At 34.2% G+C, this 24799-nt stretch overlaps 2 pseudogenes; one reads left to right on the forward strand and one right to left on the reverse strand.

Annotated features, from left to right (window-relative positions):
• Window positions 1-888: 888 nt before the first annotated feature.
• On the forward strand, window positions 889-5412 carry LOC125775306 (NADH-ubiquinone oxidoreductase chain 2-like; annotated as a pseudogene).
• A 17387-nt stretch (window positions 5413-22799) lies between these two features.
• LOC125780222 (NADH-ubiquinone oxidoreductase chain 5-like) lies at window positions 22800-24318 on the reverse strand (annotated as a pseudogene).
• Window positions 24319-24799: the final 481 nt, after the last annotated feature.

A 24799-nucleotide genomic window follows, 5' to 3' on the forward strand; every position in this document is an offset into this window, starting at 1 on the left:
AGCGATTTCGCTAAAGGTTGGCGCCTTTCCTGTTCGCGGTTTCTTAACAAGGGAGATTTCTCCCTCGTGCGACCTCTGCCGCTTGATCGCCGGTTCTGTCCTGCTGGTTTCCGGTCCTGCCCTATCGTCCTCACTCAGCACTTTCTTGGCCCACTCAAGTGTACTAGCATGTTGCTCAGAAACCTGACCGACATGCTTGTCACCGTAGCGTCCCACGGGGGGGAACGTACTCTGAGGCCTGCCAGGGTTTTAACGGGACGGAGGCAGTTGCGACAGTAGCCTGTCAGCCATTTCTGATGAGTGTCACCTCATCGTACTCAGGTGTCAGAATGCCGCCACCACCAGCCCAGGGTTCTACCAAATCCAATAAAAATTTTCTCAAAAACCAGTCCAAAGCCAAAGTCGTCCAGGTTGTTAGGCCGTGAAGGCCGCAGGTCATTTAGCGTTACCCAGGATGCACCAACTTGGAGGCGACCTGGATAACATCCCAACTTTAATCTATGTATTAAAAAAAAAAAAAACTAGATGAAAACAGCTTATTTCAAATGAAATAAGAAGTTAATTTCATTCAATGAATTGCCTGATAAAGGGTTACCTTGATAGGGTAAATAATGCAATCAGTATTGCATTCATTATATTTAATAGAATTAAACTATTTCTGAAAGTATCAAAAACTTGTGTGCATCATACACCAAAATATGTCTATTATTTTTATACATAAAAACATGTTAATTATAAAAAAACACTTCCTTAAATTAAATATTAATGTTAATTTCAATAAAAAGATAAGCTAATTAAGCTACTGGGTTCATACCCCATTTATAAAGGTTCTAATCCTTTTCTTTTTAATTTTTAATAATTCAGCAAAAATTATATTTTTTTATCTTAATAACAGGAACTTTAATTACCGTCTCATAAAATTCTTGACTAGGTGCCTGATTTATCGTTTATCCCCCTAATAAATAGTAACAACTTAACATCTACAGAAGCCTTATTAAAGTACTTTTTAACTCAAGCTATAGCCTCAGCAATACTACTGTTTGCTATTATAATGATGTATTTAAATATTCTTCTTATAGTAATTTAATATTCTTCTTATAGTAATTTAATAATTGTTTCATCATTACTATTAAAAAGAGGAGCAGCACCATTTAATTTTTAATTCCCCAACGTAATAGAAGGCCTTTCATGAATAACTGCCCTAACCTTGATAACATGACAAAAAATCGCCCCTCTGATATTAATTTCTTACACAGCAAACAAAACACCTTTATTTTTATAGCAATTATTGCTTCAACTATTACGGGATCATTAGGCGGGCTTAATCAATCCTCTCTGCGAAAATTAATAGCCTTTTCATCAATCAACCACTTGGGGTGGATGCTAGCAGCTATACAAGCAAATGAGTCGATATGATGTATCTATTTTCTTTTTATACATTTTTATCTTTCAGCTTAACCTTTATATTCAACAATTTTAAAATATTTCACATTAATAAATTGTTTAATTCATTCTTTATTGGATTGCCCCCATTTATCGGGTTCTTACCTAAATGATTAGTTATTCAATTATTAGTATTAAAAAGTCAATATATGATAATAACAATTATAATAGTTATAACACTAATCACCTTATTTTTTAATTGCGGTTATATTTCGCAGCATTTATATTTAATTATTATGAACATAATTGAACTATTGATAATATCATTACTAATATTTCTTTTAAGCTAATATTAATTCTATCATTTATCTCTACATTTAGTCTAATTTTAGTTTCTATAATTTATATATTCTTACACATACAGTGTAAGGCTTTAGGTTAATTAAACTAATAGCCTTCAAAGCTATAAATATAAGTATAAATCTTTTAAGCATTAGTAAATGTATTACTCCTTTAGAATTGGAGTCTAATGTCATTATTGACTATAGAGCCAAATTTTAATATTAACTAAATTAAAAAGAATAAATTCTTATAAATAGATTTACAGTCTATCGCCCAAACTTCAGCCATTTAATCGCGACAATGACTATTTTCAACAAACCATAAAGATATTGGAACCTTATATTTTATCTTTGGAGCGTGAGCAGGAATAGTTGGGACATCCCTTAGAATCCTAGTTCGAGCTAAACTAGGGCATCCTGGGGCATTAATTGGAGACGATCAAATTTATAACGTAATTGTAACAGCCCATGCTTTCGTAATAATTTTCTTTATAGTTATGCCCATCATAATTGGTGGTTTCGGGAATTGACTTGTTCCTTTAATATTGGGAGCACCCGACATAACATTCCCACGAATAAATAATATAAAATTTTGATTACTACCCCCTTCCCTTACACTACTATTAGTATGAAATATAGTAAAAAACAGAGCTGGTACAGGTTGAACAGTTTATCCACCCCTATCATCTGTTATTGCCCACGGAGGAGCATCAGTTGATCCAGCTATTTTTTCACTTCACTTAGCTGGTATCTCCTCATTTCTAGAGGCCGTTGAGTTCATTACAACAGTACTTAATATACGATCAACAAGAATTTCATTTGACCGAATACCTCTTTTCGTTTGAGCAGTTGTATTACTCTCAACTACTACTCTACTACTCGCTCTACTACTTTTACTATCACTACCAGTTTTAGCAGGAGCTATTACTATATTATTAACAGATCGTTTGTCCACTGATACCCACTATTTACAGGACTAGTATTGAACCCTAAATGCAGTGCCGGTTTTAACACTACCAGCGCCCTGGGCGAGATTTCTACGGCGCCCTCCAACTGCAATTCAAACACATTCGAAAAAAAGAAATAATTATTTATTATAAAAAATAACCATTTATTATAAAAACATTAACAAAATTTTACTTTTCTGGCCATTCTATCAGCGAACTCTTTTATAAGGTTGTCAAAGTCGATGTTTTCAGCAATTTCGTTTTCAATTGACAAAGTTGCTAAGTTTGTCAATCTAGATTGAGAAATTGTTGATCGAAGATAGGTTTTTATCAGCTTCAGCTTTGAAAAGCTCCGCTCCCCACTAGCAACCGTTACAGGTATAGTTAATAACATTCGCAATGCTATCCACACATTTGGATACAGTTCTTGTAAGTTGCAATCTTTGATGAAATTTAAAACAAAAATGGGAGTAACCACATTTTGATCAGGCAAAAAGGATATCAGACTTATAAGTTCATCACACAACATACAACCATCTATGTCTGATTTAGAGTCTACAGTTAATTTTAATTGGAGATCACTACAGAGCTTGACAAAGTCGGGTTTTTCTGGAATCTGTTTAATATTGTACAAAAAAGACCAAGATTCCGAGTACTCATTTAACTGTTCGAACCTTTCATTGACTGAAATTAATGTAGTATCCAAAAGACAGTTGAAAATTTCAACCTCAAATTTTTTTTTTCTGGAGAAGTTATAGGGTCATCGCGTGCAATTTCACTAGCTTGACGCTTAACACGTCGAATTCTTTTGTAGCTCGAATACAGGTTCAATTTCTAGTTCTTCGGCCAACACCTTCACAGTTAAAATAGCGCTTTTAAAGCCTGTATTTCTGTAGTCTTCCAAGAAATTGCAGCATTTTTTCAACATTTCGGTACATTTACTAAGATCCATATCTGTCGACTGTAGAGATTTAGTTACAATATTTATTTGATAAAGTATGTCATACCAAACAACCAATGAAACTATGAAGCTGAAATCTTTTAGCTGTTCGGCCAGAGTAGTAGCCTCATGAGACACTTGAACATCAGTTTTCTGAGTTTCAAGAGCCAAAGTAATCAAAGCATCATGGATAGTACTAATTTGATAACGGACTGCTTTAAAACTACTTATTCTTGCTTCCCAACGTGTGTCACTGATCTTTTTTATAGTATATAGTCCCAAGTGATCGGTTAGAATTTTCCATCGATGAACAGAAGCTGAAAACAATATGAACAACCTCTGAAGTACCCCAAACAAAGTGACTGATCCTACGGATGACTTAGCGGCATCGCATAGTACTAGATTGTAGCTATGACAGCCACACGGCACATAAACAGCTAAGGGGTTTATGCTGAGAATTCTCCTTTGAACCCCAACATTTTTACCTTTCATATTCGCCCCGTTGTCATAACCCTGACCCCTGCAATCGTTCAATTCTAGTCAGTATTTATTTAAAACATTAATAATAACTTCAGTCAGTCTTTCACAAGTTGATTTATTGACAGGTATAAATTCCAAGAAATGCTCTTTTACTGATATTTTTTCATTATCGTCTGATAAATCAACAAATCGTAATGTCAGCGAAAGTTGTTCTACATGACTAATGTCTGGAGTACAGTCAGCTATAATAGAATAATATTTTGATTTCTTTGTGTGTAATATGATTTCTCTTCACTTTTTCACCCATCAGCTCTATTAATTAATTTTGAATGTCTTTTCCACAGTAGTGGTCTGAAATATCATCCTTCATAGCTAATCGCAAGTGCTCCTGCATGACTAGATCAAAATTTGGCTAGTAGTTGTACTAAGCCTAATAACTTTCCGTTATTTGGCGTATATAGTTTGTCGGAAGTACCTCTGAACGCCATATTGTTTTCGGCTAAATAAAGTGTGATATGCATCAATCTAGACAAAACATTATTCCATTTTCCTTTCTAATCAAGTGTTGCTTTTGGCAGTCTATTGTTTTTCCTATTTTTAATCGAAGTTCAGCATCAATCAGGTATCAGGTCATCAAAAGGTAAAAAAAAAATTTTTAACACTTCAGACAAGTGTTTCCAGTTGTTATACTCTTCAGATACTAAGTTCGACGTTGAGCTACTATCAAATAGTCTACAACAAAAACAATAAACTCGATCCTTAGAAACGGAGTAACTTAACCAACGGCGCTGAATTGTTTCATTTCCAGATGTAGATGGCATATTCAGGTCTTCATTTTTTGTTGTGATATATTTATCTATATTCATGAACTTTTTTGTTCTCTGAAATTCCTTCTCTTTTTCTGCTTTCCGTTTTCTATATTCTGACCCAGATGGTTTCTTTTTTTCTCAACGTTTTCAGACATTTTGTACTAATCATCTTTTGCAAATCAATAAAATCTGCAACAAAATTAAACCTTTAGGTCCAATAATTTCTAAATATAGGTAAATACAATAAAATTTACAAATCAAACAACTTTAAACAGATTTAAATCGTATATTAGGTTTTTTAAGCAAAAATAATTGAGTTCTTATTCGTTTTTTTTTTTTCAAAAGACTTTGAACTTTTTTGTATGGAGCTTGGCATAGGCTAAAATTTTAAGTACCTGAAATGTCAATATTTTGATAATAACAATTATAATAGTTATAACACTAATCACCTTATTTTTTACTTGCGGTTATATTTCGCAGCATTTATATTTAATTATTATGAACATAATTGAACTATTGATAATATCATTACTAATATTTCTTTTAAGCTAATATTAATTCTATCATTTATCTCTACATTTAGTCTAATTTTAGTTTCTATAATTTATATATTCTTACACATACAGTGTAAGGCTTTAGGTTAATTAAACTAATAGCCTTCAAAGCTATAAATATAAGTATAAATCTTTTAAGCATTAGTAAATGTATTACTCCTTTAGAATTGGAGTCTAATGTCATTATTGACTATAGAGCCAAATTTTAATATTAACTAAATTAAAAAGAATAAATTCTTATAAATAGATTTACAGTCTATCGCCCAAACTTCAGCCATTTAATCGCGACAATGACTATTTTCAACAAACCATAAAGATATTGGAACCTTATATTTTATCTTTGGAGCGTGAGCAGGAATAGTTGGGACATCCCTTAGAATCCTAGTTCGAGCTAAACTAGGGCATCCTGGGGCATTAATTGGAGACGATCAAATTTATAACGTAATTGTAACAGCCCATGCTTTCGTAATAATTTTCTTTATAGTTATGCCCATCATAATTGGTGGTTTCGGGAATTGACTTGTTCCTTTAATATTGGGAGCACCCGACATAACATTCCCACGAATAAATAATATAAAATTTTGATTACTACCCCCTTCCCTTACACTACTATTAGTATGAAATATAGTAAAAAACAGAGCTGGTACAGGTTGAACAGTTTATCCACCCCTATCATCTGTTATTGCCCACGGAGGAGCATCAGTCGATCCAGCTATTTTTTCACTTCACTTAGCTGGTATCTCCTCATTTCTAGGGGCCGTTAAGTTCATTACAACAGTACTTAATATACGATCAACAAGAATTTCATTTGACCGAATACCTCTTTTCGTTTGAGCAGTTGTATTACTCTCAACTACTACTCTACTACTCGCTCTACTACTTTTACTATCACTACCAGTTTTAGCAGGAGCTATTACTATATTATTAACAGATCGTTTGTCCACTGATACCCACTATTTACAGGACTAGTATTGAACCCTAAATGCAGTGCCGGTTTTAACACTACCAGCGCCCTGGGCGAGATTTCTACGGCGCCCTCCAACTGCAATTCAAACACATTCGAAAAAAAAGAAATAATTATTTATTATAAAAAATAACCATTTATTATAAAAACATTAACAAAATTTTACTTTTCTGGCCATTCTATCAGCGAACTCTTTTATAAGGTTGTCAAAGTCGATGTTTTCAGCAATTTCGTTTTCAATTGACAAAGTTGCTAAGTTTGTCAATCTAGATTGAGAAATTGTTGATCGAAGATAGGTTTTTATCAGCTTCAGCTTTGAAAAGCTCCGCTCCCCACTAGCAACCGTTACAGGTATAGTTAATAACATTCGCAATGCTATCCACACATTTGGATACAGTTCTTGTAAGTTGCAATCTTTGATGAAATTTAAAACAAAAATGGGAGTAACCACATTTTGATCAGGCAAAAAGGATATCAGACTTATAAGTTCATCACACAACATACAACCATCTATGTCTGATTTAGAGTCTACAGTTAAGTTTAATTGGAGATCACTACAGAGCTTGACAAAGTCGGGTTTTTCTGGAATCTGTTTAATATTGTACAAAAAAGACCAAGATTCCGAGTACTCATTTAACTGTTCGAAACCTTTCATTGACTGAAATTAATGTAGTATCCAAAAGACAGTTGAAAATTTCAACCTCAAATTTTTTTTTTCTGGAGAAGTTATAGGGTCATCGCGTGCAATTTCACTAGCTTGACGCTTAACACGTCGAATTCTTTTGTAGCTCGAATACAGGTTCAATTTCTAGTTCTTCGGCCAACACCTTCACAGTTAAAATAGCGCTTTTAAAGCCTGTATTTCTGTAGTCTTCCAAGAAATTGCATCTTTTTTTAAACATTTCGTTACATTTACTAATATCCATATATGTCGACTGTAGAGATTTAGTTACAATATTTATTTGATAAAGTATGTCATACCAAACAACCAATGAAACTATGAAGCTGAAATCTTTTAGCTGTTCGGCCAGAGTAGTAGCCTCATGAGACACTTGAACATCAGTTTTCTGAGTTTCAAGAGCCAAAGTAATCAAAGCATCATGGATAGTACTAATTTGATAACGGACTGCTTTAAAACTACTTATTCTTGCTTCCCAACGTGTGTCACTGATCTTTTTTATAGTATATAGTCCCAAGTGATCGGTTAGAATTTTCCATCGATGAACAGAAGCTGAAAACAATATGAACAACCTCTGAAGTACCCCAAACAAAGTGACTGATCCTACGGATGACTTAGCGGCATCGCATAGTACTAGATTGTAGCTATGACAGCCACACGGCACATAAACAGCTAAGGGGTTTATGCTGAGAATTCTCCTTTGAACCCCAACATTTTTACCTTTCATATTCGCCCCGTTGTCATAACCCTGACCCCTGCAATCGTTCAATTCTAGTCAGTATTTATTTAAAACATTAATAATAACTTCAGTCAGTCTTTCACAAGTTGATTCATTGACTTATATTCATTTTGAATGTCTTTTCCACAGTAGTGGTCTGAAATATCACCCTTCATAGCTAATCGCAAGTGCTCCTGCATGACTAGATCAAATTTGGCTAGTAGTTGTACTAAGCCTAATAACTTTCCGTTATTTGGCGTATATGGTTTGACGGAAGTACCTCTGAACGCCATATTGTTTTCGGCTAAATAAAGTGTGATATGCATCAATCTAGACAAAACATTATTCCATTTTCCTTTCTAATCAAGTGTTGCTTTTGGCAGTCTATTGTTTTTCCTATTTTTAATCGAAGTTCAGCATCAATCAGGTATCAGGTCATCAAAAGGTAAAAAAAAAATGTTTAACACTTCAGACAAGTGTTTCCAGTTGTTATACTCTTCAGATACTAAGTTCGACGTTGAGCTACTATCAAATAGTCTACAACAAAAACAATAAACTCGATCCTTAGAAACGGAGTAACTTAACCAACGGCGCTGAATTGTTTCATTTCCAGATGTAGATGGCATATTCAGGTCTTCATTTTTTTGTTGTGATATTTATTTATCTATATTCATGAACTTTTTTGTTCTCTGAAATTCCTTCTCTTTTTCTGCTTTCCGTTTTCTATATTCTGACCCAGATGGTTTCTTTTTTTTCTCAACGTTTTCAGACATTTTGTACTAATCATCTTTTGCAAATCAATAAAATCTGCAACAAATTAAACCTTTAGGTCCAATAATTTCTAAATATAGGTAAATACAATAAAATTTACAAATCAAACAACTTTAAACAGATTTAAATCGTATATTAGGTTTTTTATGCAAAAATAATTGAGTTCTTATTCGTTTTTTTTTTCAAAAGACTTTGAACTTTTTTGTATGGAGCTTGGCATAGGCTAAAATTTTAAGTACCTGAAATGTCTTATTTTGGTGTACACATATGTAGGTGTACGTAAAACGTACGCCAATCGACAAATAATATACATACATAATTACAAACAACAAATATTTTTTGACAAGATGTCGTAAATGATATTTTTTCTGAGATATTTCAGTAGAAAATGTAAAATAAAATAATGTATTTTCTACAAAAAATTATAGGTATTGCAATTATAATAATCTATATATATATAAATGAAATGGTGTATAGTTGTAACGCTAAAACTCGAAAACGGCTGAACCAAATGAAATACTTCCTTTGGGGGATTTGTTTGTTATTACTACGCGCAGGTTATGTCTTAAAATCAGAATAAAGTATTAAGGGGCGTGGTACCTCCCATACAAATTGAATTTTTCAAGTCGAATATCTTCAAAAGTGTTTAAGGTAGGAACATGAAAATTGGTACAGAGCTACAGGATAACAACTCCACTCTCACCTATAAAACCGGGGGCTATCGAATAAGGGGGCGTGGTACCTCCCATACAAACAAAATTTTTTAAGCAAAATATCTGAAAGGGTTCAAGGTAGGGACCTGAAAATTGGTATAGACGTATATGGTATCAAAAGCCTTCTTACACATAAAACAAGGGGTAATCGGAAAAGGGGGCGTGGCACCTCCCATACAAACTGAACTTTTCAAGGTGAATATCTTCAAAAGTGTTTAAGGTAGGAACATGAAAATTGGTATAGAGCTATAGGAAACAACACCATTCTCACCCATAAAGCTTGGCGTTATCGAAAAAGGGGACGTGGTACCTCCCTTACAATCTTTAATTATTTTGGTTGTTAATCCACCATATATTTATCTCATTATCCACCTAGCACGACATTTTGGTTGTTCTTGCTGCAGCGGTTATATGGTAATTTTGGTTGTGTTACGTGCTATTTTTGGTTTATGGAAATGGCAGTTTTATGAAACAAACACAAATTAAATTAAACGTCAATTTTGCTTTGCAATCGAACACGCAAAACTTAGAGGGCAATAAAAATGCGCCTTGCTTTACTGATATATTGATATATTTTGTTTTAAAAAGTGAGTTATTTAGTGAAAGTGATTTAGCGTGTTGGCGAATACCGATTTATGTACATTGGAATTTATCATTCAATTGATCTGCTTCCTTAGTTTAATTCATTCATTTTTGGAGTTTTCAAAGGTAAGTTATTGGTCCGTAAAACCTTATATGAACTTTATGCAAATGAATGATCATTTCCAATTAGATATTTGTTACGATGTCAAGAATCAGTACGTATGGTAACACTTCTCGGAGTTCCCAGGCCGCAAGGAGAACACGAAATAGCAGAGCACGTCAAAGGGAAAGTGTTATTGAGAGGGTATCATCACGAAATAGACTGCTGGAGAGTAGCACGCACCAGTTAGAAGACGTCAACCAAACATACAATTAGCACGAACGATTGAGAAGAAGGGAAGTTCACAATCAGCAACAACGATCGAGAAGAAAGGAAGTTCGTGCTCGCCAAAGTGATGAAGTAAGATCACAACATGCGATTATTCGACGACAACAGCGGTAACATCTTTCTTTTGTGAACTTTGAACGGGCAGGTTTTCGATATGATCCAAACATTCAATATAGTGCATCTGTTCAAATCGGTTAGATGTCAGTAGTTTGTCAATATTTCAATGCAGTCAAATTTAAAAATGAACCGTTGCCAGAATTGCTTCCACCACCACAGCCATTGTTCCAGCTGCTTTACGGTGAATCTCCTCACTCGAGCCATTTCTTAAAGCTAATTGTAAATGAACAAAACTACAATCCAACGTTTAAGATATTTTTGCCAAACAATATTCGACAGAAACTACAGAGCTTTCCTCCAATTATACACGTTCATGGGCAAATGTTTCATCTCGCTGGATCGCGGTTGCCGCATCCAGATCAAGAACACAAATATCTCCAAATTTACTTTCTGGGAGATTCACATGATGAAGTAAATCGGCGTTGTGCTGTCTTCAATACAACGAAAAGAGAAATAATCGAACAATTGCAGCAAATGTTACACGAACACAATGGCCTCATTAAACTGTTTACGATTTCGTTGGAACGTATGCCAACAGATGATCATATTATAATCATACAAGCGGACAAAAGGCCAACAGGGTCACATGAAAGACAATATAATGCACCTACAGTTAGCGAAATATCAGTTGTTGTTGTTGGAGAAAATTTGCAGTCGCGTGATATTGTTATCAAACGTAGAAATCAAAACGCACTAAAACGGATAAGTGAGACACATCGGTCTTACGACGCAATGCAATATCCGCTCATGTTCTGCCGTAGAGAAGACAGATATCACTTAAGATATAAGATGATAAGTCCGGTGAATGGTTAGTAAAAAAAAAATTTCTGTTTGCTACTTCATATAGGTAATTTAAGCTTTTAGGTGACAAATAAAAAAGTCAGTTCAATGAAGTTTTACGCATATCGAATGAAGATTCGCCAAAACTATGGCAACCATTTACTGAGATATGGACGGTTATTTCAACAGTATGCAGTTGACATGTATGTTAAAGTTGAGACAGAATGACTTAATTACATGCAATACAATCAGTCGAAGTTGCGATCTGAAGAGTATATTCACTTAAGAGATGCAATGAATGGTGATGCGGATATTACAAATATTGGTCGACTCTATATTTTGCCATCGACATACATTGGCAGTCCTAGACACATGCATGAGTACTCCCAGGATGCGATGACTTACGTGCGCAATTATGGACGGCCGGATTTGTTTGTTACATTAACTTGCAATCCAAAATGGCCAGACATTACGAATCTATTGCATCCCGGTCAATCACCAAGCGATCGCCACGATGTTACAGCACGCGTGTTTAAACAAAAACTCAGATGTTTGATGGACTTTATTACGAAACAACGTGTATATGGCACGGTTCGATGCTGAATGTACTCATTGGAGTGGCAGAATCGCGGTTTGCCCCACGCACACATTCTTCTTTGGATGGTGAAGAAAATTACACCTGACCAAATTGATGACATCATTTCCGCCGAAATTCCTGATGTTGAAATAGATCCGAAGAAAAGAAACGACTGGCGCGCGGTTGTTAACTCGACTATAATCGCGTAAGCGGTGTCTACGCCAATTAAGAAGAAGAATAATGGAGCAAACTTAGCGTCGTTGTCGTCATTCCCTGTGACTCCATAACCTTCTGATGTCTGTTTAATTAACACAGGTGGTGGTAAAAATCCTTATTTTAATAATTTCCAATGACTACAACGTCTTACACCGCAACATGTAATAGTTTCACACTTAACTATTTGTAAAAAATATTGTGACTCACGTACATGATTATCTTACCAAGTAGCATTATTTTTCAACATCATAGCCTGTTCTGTATCCATTCCAGGTACACTTGGTGCAACACATTCAGCAACGACTGGAAAATTATCAATGACTAACTTGCTCCAAATGTCAGCCAACACATTGCCCTGGACTGATGGACGTCGCCGAGCCTCTTTCTCTCTCGATCTTTAACATTTTTTTCCATCGTGATCGAACTCAATCGCATTTAAGGTGAGTGCCGGGAAATTATTATTTTAGCAGAATTTATGTGGTCCTTCGAGCCGTACCGGACGGCACTAGTGGTGACAAAATAATTACGGTCACGCGTCAATAAAATAATCACGGTCACACGGTAACAAATTAATCACGGTTACAAAATTAAAAATAAACTAATTAAAACTAAACTAATTAGAAAAAAAACGGGAATGAAAAAGTTAGCAAAAGAACAAAACGATGGTGACAAAAACCAAAAAAAAACCCGTTGGTGACAAAACTGGAAAAAACCGGTAGTGACAAAAGCGTTATAAAAACCAAAAAAAGCACCGGTAGTGGCAAAAATTTAGAATAAAAAGAGAACTGTGAAAACTGTGAAAAAACCGATGGTGACAAAAGTTGGCAAAAACGAAAAAATTAAATATATAAAAAAATGCATGTACATATGCATAACATATAAAACAGTAAACAAACATGCAAAAAAAAATCAATGTATATGTGTATGTAAAGTAAAAAATGATAATGGAGTGGCTGAAGTGACCAAAAACATAACAAAAAAATGCTTAAGTGTGAATAAGTGGGGTAAAAAAATTGTACTGTGAAAATAGAAGCACATAACATATTCAATAAAAAGCATACTCAGTGCAGTGAAGTACTGTGAAAAATAACTCACAAACAGAAAACAAAGGCACAAGGAAACACAACAACAACCACCAGCACAAGAATTGGAGAAAGACGCATAGGCATATGTGCAAATTAAATTTTATATCATACATATTGTACATACATATATTTCACGTATATTTCTAAAACTTAGAAAGATCATAACTGGCTCATTTACTACTCAAATCATATTCAAATCAATATGTACATACATATATATTTCAAATATTTACATATACATACATCTATATATATAAAAATGAAATGGTGTATAGTTGTAACGCTAAAACTCGAAAACGGCTGAACCAAATGAAATACTTCCTTTGGGGGATTTGTTTGTTATTACCACGCGCAGGTCATGTTTTAAAATCAGAAAAAATATTAAGGGGGCGTGGTACCTCCCATACAAATTGAATTTTTCAAGTCGAATATCTTCAAAAGTGTTTAAGGTAGGAACATGAAAATTGGTACAGAGCTACAGGATAACAACACCACTCTCACCTATAAAACCGGGGGCTATCGAATAAGGGGGCGTGGTACCTCCAATACAATCTTTAGTTATTTTGGTTGTTAATCCACCATATATTTATCTCATTTTCCACCTAGCACGACATTTTGGTTGTTCTTGCTGTAGCTGTTATATGGTAATTTTGGTTGTGTTACGTGCTATTTTTGGTTTATGGAATTGGCAGTTTTATGAAACAAACACAAATTAAATTAAACGTCAATTTTGCTTTGTAATCGAACACGCAAAATTTAGAGGGCAATAAAAATGCGCCTTGCTTTACTGATATATTGATATATTTTGTTTTAAAAAGTGAGTTATTTAGTGAAAGTGATTTAGCGTGTTGGCGAATACCGATTTATGTACATTGGAATTTATCATTCAATTGATCTGCTTCCTTAGTTTAATTCATTCATTTTTGGAGTTTTCAAAGGTAAGTTATTGGTCCGTAAAACCTTATATGAACTTTATGCAAATGAATGATCATTTCCAATTAGATATTTGTTACGATGCCAAGAATCAGTACGTATGTAAGGAGAACACGAAATAGCAGAGCACGTCAAAGGGAAAGTGTTATTGAGAGGGTATCACTACGAAATAAACTGCTGGAGAGTAGCACGCACCAGTTAGAAGATGTCAACCAAACTTACAATCAGCAAGAACGATTGAGAAGAAGGGAAGTTCACAATCAGCAACAACGATCGAGAAGAAAGGAAGTTCGTGCTCGCCAAAGTGATGAAGTAAGATCACAACATGCGATTATTCGACGACAACAGCGGCAACATCTTTCTTTTGTGAACTTTAAACGGGCAGGTTTTCGATATGATCCAATCATTCAATATAGCGCATCTGTTCAAATCGGTCAGATGTCAGTAGTTTGTCAATATTGCAATGCAGTCAAATTTAAAAATGAATGAGAATTGCTTCCACCCCCACAGCCATTGTTCCAGCTGCTTTACGGTGAATCTCCTCACTCGAGCCATTTCTTAAAGCAAATTGTAAATGAACAAAACTACAATCCAACGTTTAAGATATTTTTGCCAAACAATATTCGACAGAAACTACAGAGCTTTCCTCCAATTATACACGTTCATGGGCAAATGTTTCATCTCGCTGGATCGCGGTTGCCGCATCCAGATCAAGAACACAAATATCTCCAAATTTACTTTCTGGAAGATTCACATGATGAAGTAAATCGGCGTTGTGCTGTCTTCAATACAACGAAAAGTGAAATAATCGAACAATTGCAGCAAATGTTACACGAACACAATGGCCTCATTAAACTGTTTACGATTTCGTTGGAACGTATGCCAACAGATGATCATATTATAATCATACAAGCGGACAAAAGGCCAACAGAGTCACATGAAAGACAATATAATGCACCTACAGTTAGCGAAATATCAGTTGTTGTTGTTGGAGAAAATTTGCAGTCGCGTGATATTGTTATCAAACGTAGAAATCAAAAACGCACTAAAACGGATAAGTGAGACACATCGGTCTTACGACGCAATGCAATATCCGCTCATGTTCTGCCGTAGAGAAGACAGATATCACTTAAGATATAAGATGATAAGTCCGGTGAATGGTTAGTAAAAAAAAATTTTTGTTTGCTACTTCATATAAGTAATTTAAGCTTTCAGGTGACAAATAAAAAAGTCAGTTCAATGAAGTTTTACGCATATCGAATGATGATTCGCCAAAACTATGGCAACCATTTACTGAGATATGGACGGTTATTTCAACAGTATGCAGTTGACATGTATGTTAAAGTTGAGACAGAACGACTTAATTACATGCAATACAATCAGTCGAAGTTGCGATCTGAAGAGTATATTCACTTAAGAGATGCAATGAATGGTGATGCGGATATTACAAATATTGGTCGACTCTATATTTTGCCATCGACATACATTGGCAGTCCTAGACACATGCATGAGTACTCCCAGGATGCGATGACTTACGTGCGCAATTATGGACGGCCGGATTTGTTTGTTACATTAACTTGCAATCCAAAATGGCCAGACATTACGAATCTATTGCATCCCGGTCAATCACCAAGCGATCGCCACGATGTTACAGCACGCGTGTTTAAACAAAAACTCAGATGTTTGATGGACTTTATTACGAAACAACGTGTATATGGCACGGTTCGATGCTGAATGTACTCATTGGAGTGGCAGAATCGCGGTTTGCCCCACGCACACATTCTTCTTTGGATGGTGGAGAAAATTACACCTGACCAAATTGATGACATCATTTCCGCCGAAATTCCTGATGTTGAAATAGATCCAGAGTTGCACGAAGTGGTGATGGCCAATATGGTTCGTGGGTCATGCGGAGAACACGATCCATCTTCGTTTTGTATGTCGGACAGTAAATGCAAAAAACGCTGTCCCCGTGCTTTTATTTCGGAAATTCAAACTGGAAACGACGGATACCCTCTCTATCGGCGTCGCTCACCCGCTGACAATGGCAGAACTTTCATCACTCAATTGAAAGGAAAGAATTTCGTGGTTGATAACACATGGATCGTTCCATATTCGCCAATTTTGTCTAAGGCATTCAAAACACATATAAATGTTGAGTATTGCAGTTCAATAAAATCAATTAAGTATGTTTGCAAATATGTCACCAAAGGAAGCGATATGGCGGTTATTGGCGTTGAACGAGATGAAATTAGCAAATTTCAAATGGGCAGATATGTGAACTGCAATGAAGCAATCTGGAGAATATTTTCATTTGCAATTCATGAACGCCATCCTACTGTTGTGCATCTGTCAGCTCATTTGGAGAATGGCCAGCGAGTTTATTTCAACGCAGAGAACATAGTACAGCGAACGGAAATACCACCAGCAACCACTTTAACAAGTTTCTTTGCAACTTGCGCCAGTGATCCGTTCGCGAGAACATTGCTTTACTCGGAGATGCCTCGGTATTATACATGGAATGCATCGTCTTTCCCCCGGCGCAACATAACCTTGGCAGTTCATTTTTAAATTTGACTGCATTGCAATATTGACAAACTACTGACATCTGACCGATTTGAACAGATGCGATATATTGAATGTTTGGATCATATCGAAAACCTGCCCGTTCAATGTTTACAAAAGAAAGATTTGTAAAAATTTTGTTAAAGTATACACAATGAAATTAGGAAAAATCGTTCATATTCTATTAAAACCAATACCGGTGTAATTTTTGAAATGAAAAAAAAAAATTTATTTGCCGGGTCAGCTAGTATGTACATATAACCAATATTACATTTTTTAGAAGCCACTTATTTCTCCGCCTCCCACGCCAAACATTTAAACAAACATATGTTACCTCTTTATTATAATAATTATAGATAGATAAAAGTACTTACCTAATTAAATAATCCGACAAAAAAAAAAACAAATAAGTATATTCATTTCTTTTTCTTCTTTACTGGCGTAGACACCGCTTACGCGATAATAGCCGAGTCAACAACAGCGCGCCAGTCGTTCCTTCTCTTCGCTACGTGGCGCCAATTGGATATTCCAAGCGAAGCCAGGTCCTTCTCCACTTGGTCCTTCCAATGGAGTGGAGGTCTTCCTCTTCCTCTGCTTCCCGCGGCGGGTACTGCGTCGAATACTTTCAGAGCTGGAGTGTTTTCATCCATTCGGACAACACGACCTAGCCAGCGTAGCCGCTGTTTTTTAATTCGCTGAACTATGTCAATGTCGTCGTATATCTCGTACAGCTCGTCGTTCCATCGAATGCGATATCCGCCGTGGCCAACTCGCAAAGGACCATAAATCTTTCGCAGAACTTTTCTCTCGAAAACTCGCAACGTCGACTCATTGGTTGTTGTCATCGTCCAAGCCTCTGCACCATATAGCAGGACGGGAATTATGAGCGACTTATAGAGTTTGGCTTTTGTTCGTCGAAAGAGGACTTTACTTTTCAATTGCCTAGTCAGTCCGAAGTAGCACCTGTTGGCAAGAGTAATCCTGTGTTGGATTTCCAGGCTGACATTGTTGGTGGTGTTAATGCTGGTTCCTAAATAGACGAAATTATCTACAACTTCGAAGTTATGACTGTCAACAGTGACGTGGGAGCCAAGTCGCGAGTGCAACGACTGTTTGTTTGATGACAGGAGATATTTCGTCTTGCCCTCGTTCACTGCCAGACCCATTTGCGTTGCTTCCTTGTTTGACGATAATTTCAATTTGCCTTGAGAAGCTCTAAAAGCGAGATTTGAAAACCAAAGAATACTGGTCGATAAGCAAGTAACGACATTATTAAACTTGTCTAAAATCAAGAAAGAAACAAGTGAAGAATTTGTAACACTACAATCCACTGTTTTAAATTGTTTGTCGATTCTATCGACATTAAATATTCCCACAGACTGCTGGGACCCAATTCTGGTAAACATTTTCACCGCCGCATTACCAGAAAAGTCGTTACTTCTATGGGAGCAATCGCTCTCATCACGAAAAAGGTGCCCAACGCACTCTGGCCATATCTGAGTCAGACGTGGCGTCGCTATATTTCATAAAAATAAAAATAAATGAAAACCATTTCAAAAAAAGCAAAGAATATATACCAAATCAATAAAATAAGAAATTTTAAATAACCGCCTGTAAAATAAATAAAAGCCAACAATTTTTTTACTATAATAATAAGTCGCCAAAACACCCAAAAGAAATTACTACCTCAAGCACCACTACTTACATAAAATGCAAATTTATATTAAAACCAAAATAGCTTTTTACAGCTAATATTCTGCAACCTCGGCTACTTCGCCAACAGTAAGCCGAATTACATGTATCACCTTATACAAAATACTAGGCAAAATATCCGTCTAGGGAGCCCAGGATGTTTAAATGAGTTAAGCATCCCCCACTTAAACCGGAAAAACTAGCACACACACTAATACTTGACGACACCACACTCGCTCACAAGACAACTCACCACACTTGTACATGCACCCACTCAGCATAAAGGATGGTCCCCTGAGTAGATTCAACACAATTGGTTCTAAGCAATTCGTTCGGTACATACATTTCGACCATCAACGTTCGCATACACACTCTGCCGCGTCGACACCTCCAATTAAAAAATCCAACCACGATCCGTGTCCAATCGATCGCCAGCAGTGATAAATCGTTCCCGGATTTGGAGTACCGCCGCCTCGCAAGTCGATATAATATTTAATAATATTGTGTAATAAAATCAGTAAATTTAAATTTAAATAAAATTGTTGAAAACCCAAATATATAAAAAAAAAACCGGATGTTTTTACTTAATTTAACGCAGTGGTGAGTGCTCCCCAATGTATCGAGTATACATTTAAACAACACCGTACAACTTTTTAGATAAAACTAATGTCATTCGATAGTAGAAACGAAAAGTGACGCACATAGCATCGCAATGGAACATGGACCGTCTGGTTACTATTTCGCATCTGTTGGTTTTAAAATAATTGTTTTGTATGTGCACCGATTTTATGAATGCGAATGAGCTGAGTTTGTTACACTTCGCTAAAATAACGTTAGCTTTTTTTAACCAAAAAGTTAAAAGGAGATAGACAATGTGTTTTTCTATGATTGGGGATTCCCCGTAAAATGAACTCCGATTGAACAGATTGAATAGTGCGTTCCATTCAAGTGTTGCAAATATAAAAAAATCCGCTTAATTTAGGGAATTTACGACTAAGCAAACCTCGAACTATGAGCATGAGCTGGGGGCCGCCTGCGGCGCCCCTTTTGACCGGCGCCCTACCCTAACACCGCTACTGCCTAAATGATTAAAGAGTCAATTTATTATCATATTTATTGGGGTAAATTTAACATTCTTCCCACAACACTTTTTAGGATCAGCTGGTATACCGCGACGTTATTCAGACTACCCAGATGCTTACACAACATGAAATGTAGTTTCTACAATTGGTTCATCTATCTCTTTACTAGGAATTTTATTCTTCCTATTCATCATTTGAGAATGTTTAGTAACACAACGACAAGTAATTAACCCTATACAACTTATTTCTTCAATTGAATGGCTCCAAAATACCCCTCCAGCTGAACATAGTTATTCAGAACTACCTCTTTTAACTAATTATCTAATTTTACTTTTATTAGAAACAAATGACAACATGAGCTGCCCCTGGCCTTCATGATAGCGCCTCCCCTCTTATAGAACAACTTACCTTCTTTCATGATCACGCTTTTATAATTTTAGTAATAATTACAACATTAGTAGGTTACTTAATAATTATATTATTCTTTAAATATACTAACCGAAACCTTTTACATGGTCAAACTATTGAAATAATTTGAACGATTCTTCCAGCAATTGTCCTACTATTTATTGCTTTTCCCTCTCTTCGATTATTATAAATATTAGATGAAATTAATGAACCTTCAGTTACACTAAAGGCTATCGGACATCAATGATACTGAAGCTACGAATATTCAGATTTTATAAATGTAGAATTTGATTCATATATATAGTTCCAACTAATGAATTAACAACAGATGGATTCCGACTTCTAGACGTTGACAATCGTGTAGTTCTACCTATAAATTCACAAATTCGAATTTTAGTGACAGCTGCTGATGTAATTCACTCATGAACAGTGCCTGCCTTAGGTGTAAAGGTTGATGGAACTTCCGGCCGATTAAACCAAACTAATTTCCTAATAAATCGTCCTGGGTTATTTTATGGTCAATGTTCAGAAATTTGTGGAGCTAATCACAGATTTATACCTATTGTAATTGAAAGACTTCGTGTAAATCATTTTATCAAATGAGTAACTAATAGAACTAATTCATAATTTTCATTAGATGACTGAAAGCAAGTACTGCTCTCTTAAACCGTTTTATAGTAAATTAGCACTTACATCTAATGAAAAAATTAGTTAAAGAATATCATTAGTATGTCAAACTAAAATTATTAAACTATTTAATATTTTTTGGTGCCTCAAATAGCCCCCATTGGCTGATTAAGCTTATTTATTATCATTTCAATTACTTTTGTCTTGTTCAATATAATAAATTATTACCCTGTAATTCCTAAAACACCTAAATCAGAAATTTCAAGCAAGTATTCAACAACTTCTTTAAACTGAAAATGATAACAAATTTATTCTCTGTATTTGACCCCTCATCAAGTATTTTCAATTTATCACTAAATTAAATAAGAACAATTTTAGAGCTTCTTCAAATCCCCTCTGCTTACTGATTAATACCATCACGATGATGTCTCAGGATTAGTAAAATGATTCCATCAATATGATATTTCATTATTTTCCTTAGGAAATATTATTATTATTTTAACAGTATATCAATGATGATTGTTTCACGAGAAGGAACTTTTCAAGGATTACATACTTTACCCGTAACGCTACGATTACAATGAGGGATAATTCTATTCATTTTATTAGAAGTTTTATTTTTTGTATCTTTCTTCTGAGCATTTTTCCACAGAAGCCTATCCCCAGCTATTGAATTGGGAGCTATGTGACCGCCCGCAGGAATTCAACCCTTTAACCCATTCCAAATTCCGCTATTAAATACAGCTATTTTATTATCTTCAGGAGTAACTGTTACATGGGCCCATCATAGATTAATAGAAGGTAATCACTCTCTAGCAACACAAGGACTATTTTTTTACAGTTCTTCTAGGAGTTTACTATTCTACAAGCATATGAATACATTGAAGCACCATTTACTATTGCAGATTCAGTTTAGGGTTCTACCTTTTTCAAGGCAACAGGATTCCATGGAATCAACGTATTAACTGGAACAATGTTTCTTCTAGTATGTTTAATTCGCCATTTAAACAATCACTTTTTAAAAACCCACATTTGGATTTGAAGCAGCTGCATGATATTGACATTTCGTTGATATTGTCTGATTATTCCTTTATATTTCAATTTATTGATGAGGGGATAATTAATTTTTATCTATATAGTATAAAGGTATATTTGACTTCCAATCATAAGGCCTACTAATTAGTAGTATAGATAATTTTTTCAATTGCTATTATAGCATCAATTTTAATTATTATCACCAGCGTAGAAATAACACTAACCTCTATTTTATCAAAAAAAGCACTAACAGATTGTGAAAAATGTTCTCGTTTTGAATGTGGATTTTACCCTAAATCTTCTTCGCGACTACCTTTTTCCCTTCGATTTTTTTAATTACAATTATTTTCTTAATTTTTGATGTAGAAATTGCCCTTGTTTTACCCATAATCTTAATTATTTCAATTTCTAATATTGTTATTTGAGCCATAACAAGAATTGTATTCATCTTAATTATTGGACTATACCATGAATGAAATCAAGGAATACTAAGCTGATCAAATTAGGGTTGTAGTTAATTATAACATTTGATTTGCATTCAAAAAGTATTGAAATATCAATCTACCTTATAATTCAGAATATGAAGCGATTTATTGCAATTAGTTTCGACCTAATCATAGGTATTTAATACCCTTATTCTAGTAAAACTAAATATTAATTAAATCATTAATTGAAGCCAAAAAGAGGCTTATCACTGTTAATGATAGAACTGGGATCAATCTCCAATAAAGGAAGTATGACGTTCAAGAAAAAGCTGCTAACTTTTATCTTTTAATGGTTAAACTGCATCTGTACTTCTGTTTATATAGTTTAATAGAAACATTACATTTTCATTGTAAAAATAAAATTTTCTAGTTTTATAAATTACTAAATATAATCACGACATCCAAGAATTATACAATTACCCTAACATCTTCAGTGTTATGCTCTATCTTAAGCTGCTTGAATAAAAAATTAAGTAAAATGAAAACAAGAAAATTATTCATAAAACATATAAAAAAAGATAAATCTTTTAATTATTATTATGCATAATATGTAGATACATACTGAGAATATTTAACTAACTCATTATATAAATTTGCCCCCCCCCAAAAAATTCTGATCACCCCTAATCAAATGATTTACATACTCTTATTCCTTACACTAAGGGATAGTTAATAATACAGTAAGTTGAGATATAGGGCATAAACCATATAGATCCAGAAAAATAGCTTGCTAAATAATTAAAATAAAATAAAGAAACATTAGAGATTAAATAACCTGACACTCCCCTACTACACAAACAAATAGAGTTAATAATTTTAAATAACTAGGTAAACAAATTATATAAAGAGTTGAAAAAATTAATCAACTTAATATACTACCTCCCACAATTCTCATAATTAATGATCCGCTTATACCCCGTAATATTACTCAATTCTCGTCTCTCAATATATTTAAAGAACCACAATTTAATTCCCCCGTTATAGAATAATAAACCAACTGAAAAGAATAACAAACAGTTACCTCAGTAGAAAAAAAAAATATAGAAAAAAAGAAAACATATTAATATAACTTAATGAAACAACGTCTAAAATCAAATCCTTAGAATAAAATCTGGCTAAAAACGGTGTTCCACATAATGCGAAATTAGCTACATTAAAACAACCAGAAGTTAAAGGTATATACACCCCCAATCCTACCATTAAACGGATATCCTGTATATGCATAATACATTATTTATATTATGAATAATAGCCCCAGCACATATAAATAACAAAGCCTTAAATAAAGCATGAGTTAATAGATGTGGTAAAAGCATAAGCTGTGGTACATCCTATATTATAAAATTCGTTATTGATCAGGCCAGGCTAAAGCTGTCTTAATGTAGAAAGAGCAATTAATTCTTCTTTAAATCAAAATTGCAAAATTAGACCCGCTAATCCTGCCAAAAAATTCTGATCACCCCTAATCAAAACGACTTTACATACTCCTTATTCCCGTTACCACTAAAGGGATAGTTAATAATACAGTAAGTTGAGATAAAGGGCATAAACCATATAGATCCAGAAAAAATAGCTTGCTAAAAATTTAAAATAAAATAAAGAAACATTTGTAGAGATAAAATAAACCTGACACTCAACCATACTAGCAGCAAAAACAAATAGATGTTAATAATTTCTAAATAACTAGGTAAACAAATTATATAAAGAGGTTGAAAAAAAATAATCAACTTCCTTAATTTAATACTACCTCCCAAGCAATCCTCCATAATTAATGATCCGCTTATACCCGCAGGAAGTGTTACGCAATTCTCGTCTCTCAATATATTTAAAGAACCACAATTTAATTTCCCCCGTTAAAATAGAATAATAAACCAACTGAAAAGAGAATAAACAAACAGTTACCTCAGTAGAAAAAAAAAATATAGAAAAAAAGAAAACATATTAATATAACTTAATGAAACAACGTCTAAAATCAAATCCTTAGAATAAAATCTGGCTAAAAACGGTGTTCCACATAATGCGAAATTAGCTACATTAAAACAACCAGAAGTTAAAGGTATATACACCCCCAATCCTACCATTAAACGGATATCCTGTATATGCATAATACATTATTTATATTATGAATAATAGCCCCAGCACATATAAATAACAAAGCCTTAAATAAAGCATGAGTTAATAGTTGAAAAAAGCAAGCTTGTAAAATCCTATAGATAAAATTCTTATTATCAGCCCTAACTGTCTTAATGTAGAAAGAGCAATAATCTTCTTTAAATCAAATTCAAAATTAGCCCCTAATCCTGCCATAAATATTATTAATCCAGAAAGCAATAATAATAAATCTTCTAACCATCTACCTCTCAATAAGATATTAAATCGAATTAATAAATAAACACCAGCAGTTACTAGGGTTGAAGAATGAACTAAGGCCGAAACAGGCGTAGGAGCTGCCGTAGCAGCGGGTAATCAAGAAGAAAAGGGAATTTGAGCTCTTTTAGTTATAGCGGCTAACATAATTAATGCTCCAATAATTTCTATTTCAATTCTATTCTTCATACTTTCTAAATAAAAGATATAATTTCAGCTTCCATAATTTAATATTCAAACAATCGCCAAAAAAAGGCCACATCTCCAATCCGATTAGACAGGGCAGTAAGCATACTGACTTAACATTTAGAAAATAAATAACTTAACAATAAGATACCAGCCCTAAACCATCTCATCCCAATAAAATTCTAATTAAATTAGGACTAATAATTAATAATATTATAGATAATACAAATATTAAAACTAATATAATAAAATGATTAATATTTGTATCCCCCCTCATATAATCCTTTCTATAATAAATTACTAAAGAAGCAATTAACAAAACAAAAGATATAAATAATAATCTCATTCAATCAAACAAAAAAGTCATTACAATTC

This window comes from Bactrocera dorsalis, unplaced genomic scaffold, assembly GCF_023373825.1.
Source record: "Bactrocera dorsalis isolate Fly_Bdor unplaced genomic scaffold, ASM2337382v1 BdCtg256, whole genome shotgun sequence".
Classification (NCBI taxonomy): Eukaryota; Metazoa; Arthropoda; class Insecta; order Diptera; family Tephritidae; genus Bactrocera; species Bactrocera dorsalis.